Below are 6,054 nucleotides of genomic sequence, written 5' to 3'. Positions count from 1 at the left end.
AGGTTAACAAGTTAAAAGAAGCCGGATTCATCCGAGAAGTCACTTACACTACTTGGCTAGCAAACGTGGTTATGGTGAAGAAGGAAAACGGCAAGTGGCGCATGTGTACCGACTACACCGATTTGAACAAAGCTAGTCCAAAAGACTCTTACCCCCTCCCCAGCATCGACGCCCTAGTGGATGGCGCATCCGGCCATCGGATGCTCAGCTTCTTGGATGCGTATTCCGGGTATAACCAAATACCCATGCATGCTCCTGACGTCACCAAGACCGCTTTCATGGCGGATAGGGCCAACTACTGTTATGAGGTCATGCCATTCGGTCTAAAGAACGCTGGAGCCACATATCAAAGGTTGATGGATCAAATCTTCGCAAGCCAAATCGGCCGGTGCATGGATGTATATGTAGACAACATGGTCGTACGGTCAGGGGAGGGCGGAAGTCATCTCGCGGATTTGGAAGAGGTGTTCGGTCAAGTCCGAAAGTATGGCATGCGGTTGAATCCTGCCAAGTGCACGTTTGGCGTAGCGGCTGGAAAATTTCTTGGTTTCATGCTCACGTCCAGGGGGATTGAAGCTAACCCTGATAAGTGCGCGGCCGTCATGCAAATGCAAAGTCCCCGCACTCTAAAAGATATCCAAAGGTTGGTCGGTCGCCTTACGGCGTTGTCGCGGTTCATACCCAAGTTGGCCGAAAGGATTCGTCCTATCTTGAGAAAAATGAAGAAGGAAACCACGGATAAGTGGGATGACGAATGTGAACGCGCTTTCACCGACGTCAAGAATATCCTGTTGAGCCCTCCGGTAATGAGCCGACCGGTCGCGGGCGAGGAGCTCCAAATATACATGGGGTATCCGAGATGGCCGTAAGTGCGGTTCTGTTCCAAGAGAAGCCAATTTTTAAACTGATCTATTTTGTCAGTCGAACTTTGCAGGATACCGAACGGCGATATCAACACGTGGAAAAGGTGGCTTTGGCCCTCCTCACTGCAGCCAGGAGATTAAGGCCATACTTCCAGAGTCACCAAGTGGTCGTCCGGTCAGATCACCCCATATCCAAAATACTTCGAAAGCCTGATCTGGCCGGTCGGATGGTCGGTTGGGCAGTGGAGTTGTCCGAGTTCGGAATCCGCTACGAACCCAGAGGCTCGGTAAAGGGTCAACACTTAGCAGATTTCGCAGCCGAATTATCACCAACGGAGGGGGCAGAGTGGGTTTTGTTCGTTGACGGGGCGTCGGGACGAACCGTTAGTGGAGCGGGGATTGTATTGGAAGGTCCGAACGGGTTCCTGATAGAGCACTCCCTCGTGTTCAAATTCAAAATTTCCAACAATCAAGCCGAGTACGAAGCTTTGATAGCTGGCTTGGAGCTCGCTCGCGACATGGGAGCAAGAAGACTCACCTGCCGGACTGATTCACAGCTCGTCGTGGGACAGATGAACGGAGACTTTCAAGTCAAGGAGGAACACCTCATGAGGTACTACCATAAAGCCTCAGCTATAGCCCAAACCTTCGAGAAGATAACCGTGCAACACATACCCTGCGAGCTGAATGCCCGGGCAGATATGCTCTCCAAGTTAAGCTCCGGAAAGGAAAAGGGCCAACTCACTACCATCATCCGGCAAGTGCTGCTGCAACCATCCATTGAATGTCAAGCTATAACCACGGATGATGCAACTGATTGGCGGGTGGAGATAAAGGCACTAATGAAGCAGCAAGACGATGGCGTCCGTCTGTCTTCTAAGGACACAAAGAAGATCGCACGATTCCTAATGATAGGGGAAGATTTGTACAGAAGAGGATTTTCGTCTCCCCTACTGAAATGCCTCAGTAAGGTTGAGGCCGGTTACGTCATGGACGAGTTACACAACGGGGTATGCGGCCTCCATACCGGAGGACGAACACTCAAGTCGCGCATTATCCGGGCGGGGTACTATTGGCCGACCATGGAACAAGATTCTGCCAATTTCGTGAAAAAATGTCTAAGCTGTCAGGCGCACGCGAACGACAAGCACGCCCCTCCGCACAAATTACACTCTTTAGTGGCTCCTTGGCCGTTCGCTCAGTGGGGGATGGACATCGTCGGTCCTTTCCCCTCCGGTCCGGCGCAGAAGAAATTCCTACTGGTAGCAATAGACTACTTCACGAAGTGGGTGGAGGCCGAACCATTGGCCACCATCACGGCCGCCCAAGTGCAAAGGTTCTTCTGGAAGATAATATGCCGGTTTGGCCTCCCCAAGACAGTAATCACAGACAATGGACGGCAATTCGTCGATAAAAAGTTTGAACATTTCTTGCAGCAGCTAGGCATCAAACACTCGACGAGCTCGGTCGAACACCCTCAGACGAACGGTCAAGCCGAGGCCATGAACAAAGTCATCGTGGCAGAATTAAAAAAGAGACTAGGAGATAGGAAAGGTGCATGGGTGGAAGAGCTACCGGAAGTATTATGGGCCTACCGGTGCACTCCCCACGCAACGACCGGAGAAACCCCATTCAACCTAACATACGGAACCGATGCCATGCTACCGGTCGAACTTGGGGAACCCTCACTGAGAAGGGAGTTGAATGACTTAAGCTTGAATGATCGAGAAATGAGGGTCGAGCTGGACACCCTCAATGAGAGAAGGGAGAAGGCGGTTTTACGGGCGGAAGCCTGCAGAAGAATGACTGAGTGGAAATATAACTCTAAGGTGCGTCCTCGAAGCTTCCAAGAAGGAGATCTGGTTTGGAGAAAAACCGGGGAGGCTCGGCGTACAATGGCTCACGGCAAGCTGGCGGCAAGATGGGAGGGCCCGTTTAAGATTATGGAAGTCCTCGGCAACGGCGCGTACCGACTCACAAAATTGGACGGACGGCAGATAACGAACACCTGGAATGCATCGCATTTGAAATTGTACTTTAGCTAAGACTATTTTTATATATGAAATGATATGCGAAGGGACGTTTCTTCATTCGATTCCATCATCCTATAGCGCTCGGATTGATGAACGGAACTCTCCTGTCAAGTTGGTTGGGCAGTGAATGGCCAAGCCTACTGCCCGTAATATCCAATTGATGAATGGATAAATCCTGTCAATTCCGAAAGGCTCGCACATTCAGCGATCGGCCAGGGGATGAATGGCAAATGCCTGTCCCCGTAACCGCAAATACATTCGAGAAATTTATGCACGCACGGACGTACGAATTCACAACATCATAAATGATAAAAGGATACGCGTTAAATGATAAAAGGCATAAGCATTAACAAAATGGTCGTTAAACTGACAAAAAAGGAGGCGGACGAAAGCGTAAACAACCTCTAAGCAGTTTAAGCTTCGTCCGCCCAAACCAACCAAACAAAACATTAAATCGTTTAATTACAATGACTATTCCTGAGCCACCTCCTCCTCCGGGGCCGCTAACTCCCCTTCCTGGACCGCCACCCCTTCGTCCTGCACCAATACTTCCTCTTCCTGGGCAACCGGAGGTCCGACGTACGTTAGCTCCCCCCCGTAAACGTCCTTATCGATATCAAATCCCATGGTCAAGGGCTTCTCCACCTTCAGGATCACCTCCACCTGGCGAAGGGCCTTGTAAAAACCTTCTTCGTGCTCATTGACCACTGTCGCCTTCAGCGTGGCTATCTCAGCACGGGCGTCCTTCAGGTCGGCCCTAAGGAGCTGCAAGTCTTTGTGTAAGATGACGGTGCTTTCCTGCAGCCTCAACTCCACCTCCCTCTGCTCCGCGACCTTGGCTTTCAGTTCCTCGCACTCGGTGACCAAGAGAGCATGATCCGATTGGGCCTTCACTAGCGCGCCGGTGCTCGAGTTCAGCTCGGCCGCTAGTCAGGCCATCTCTTGACGCGCCTCCTCCAGGCTTATCTTTTCCTTCTCTCGCTCTCCCTTCAGCATATCCAGACTGGCCTGCAGGGCGGCCACTTTCCCTTGCTCATCCGCCAACAATTTCTTTAACTCCTCGTTGCCCGGGAGATCGCCGGTGTCTTTCAAATACCCTATCATCGCGGTCGTCCGGCTGGACATCTCAAAAACGGATTCTAACAGGGCCGGCCCGGACATCGATTCTAGGAGAGCCTTGTGGGCGGAACCCAAATGAAGGTTAACCCGACTACCCACATTGTACTCTGCGCTGAACACACCGCTAGGAAGGGGAGCACAATCTCGGCGACTCTTCTTTGATGCGGGCTTGTCCCCATCTTTCCTCGATTTTCTCCTCTTGCGAGCCGAGGGATCCACTGGAAGAGACCTCGAAGCCATGTCCGAGGGTGGAATGGTCGCCACGGGATTAGAAGGACCGGGCCCGAGAGGGTTGGCCGTCCCAACAGGAGGGGGTCTGCCCTGAATAGGAACACCGGTGGGGATGGACCCCGTTGAAGGCACCCGGGAGGATGCCAAAGTAACGCGTCCGGCAGGCGCCGGACGGCGAGGAGGAGGAACAGAACCATCTCTAGGGGCAGATGGTGTGTTGGAACCGCCTCTCCGAGCAAGCAGAAAGTTGGATTGACGGGGATTGGGAGCAGCCATAATATCTGAAAGAACATAACGAATTTAATTAAGTAATCACTTTAAGAAAATGCGGAAAATTGAACCGATACTATACCGAGTGCTCTCCAGCTGCAATCCTCGAAAGGAAGGCAATCGACCAAGGCGCGGGCGGAGAGGCGGCGGGGGAGGGTGTCGAGCACATCAACCACGCACAAGTCGGCAATGTCCAAAACTTCCTTGGGAAAAGCCTTCATCCTCGTCGGGTTCTCCGTCCAATACAAGGGGAAAAGAGAGGTACCGTCCTCGGCAAAAAACTCACACCGGCTACCCTCGGGAATAACTACCTTGAAGAAGGGCTCTTTGAAGTTCTTATACGAGTCAGCATACGTTTTAAATAGCGTCCGTTCAGATACGGACGATAGCGAAACCCAACCTCCTTTGGGATTAGGACGGACATCGAAATAATACAAAAAGGCGGGAACGGTGGGAATAACGCCAGCCGCCATACACATCACTCCAAAAGCTTGAATATTGGCCCAAGAGTTGGGATGAAGCTGGGTAGGGGCTACGTTCAGAGTATGAAGCACACTCATCTGAAAATTGGTAAACGGTACCCGGACGTGAAGGTGTTCAAACAAGGTAGTGTAAACGAAGAAGAAGTCCTCGGGGCTTGATCCTTTCCCATGACAAACGCGTTCGTTCTCTTGGCTGGCGGCGATCCTAATCAACCGACCGTCCGCTCCGTCCCGAACCAAAAAGGACCTGTCGACGAAGTCCTGGAGACCAGCGCCCGAGAGAATCGACGGTTGTGTTTTCGCATCGAAACCAGCCCAATCATACCCTGCAACGGGCGGAAAGCCACCATAAGGCACTAACGGGACAGGATCCACCTGTATACCACCCCGTGTTAAAAAGAGGGGGGTACCGAAGAAGATACGGTCAGCATCAGCGGCGGGCAACTCAGTCCCTGGTGGAATCACCGCCTGGCGAGGCACAGTAACCACTTCGGCAGGAGGATGCTCTTCAGGAGTAGGAGCGTCGAAGCTAGACCCCGTAAAAGACGAACTTCCCGACCGACTGTCTTCACTCTCGCTCGCCACTCCACCGCCACCGCCGCCGCGACCCGACGACTCCAGAGAAGACTCGATATTAACAATGGAATGCATCTTATTACCTGGGGGGAAAACGAATCTGAGGAAAGGAAGCTGGAAAATATGCCAAATGGCTGAGGCCATCCCTCATATTTATAGAAAAATTTTTGAAAAACGGTCGCAAATCTCTACCGTTCAAAATTCTCAGATCGACGCCCCAGATTGAAGGCCGTTACAGTTCCCCAAACGTAACGGCCCACAGGAACGCAACACGTGTCTTTTCCCGCCAGAAGGATGCAGGATCGACTCCCCGGCCATGTTAACGGCAACTCCCATAAAACCCAACGGCAACCACGGTTGCGTCGGGCTTGGGGGGCCTATGTACGGTATGGACCGGACAGTGATGAAGAATACACGAGAATTCCTACACGACCACCCGGCAACGAAGGCTTAGAAGCCGGCCGGTACATCCACGGACAC

Source organism: Vigna radiata, chromosome 7 (genome assembly GCF_000741045.1).
Source record: "Vigna radiata var. radiata cultivar VC1973A chromosome 7, Vradiata_ver6, whole genome shotgun sequence".
Taxonomy (NCBI): domain Eukaryota; kingdom Viridiplantae; phylum Streptophyta; class Magnoliopsida; order Fabales; family Fabaceae; genus Vigna; species Vigna radiata.
Note: the sequence above shows the minus strand (reverse complement) of the source record.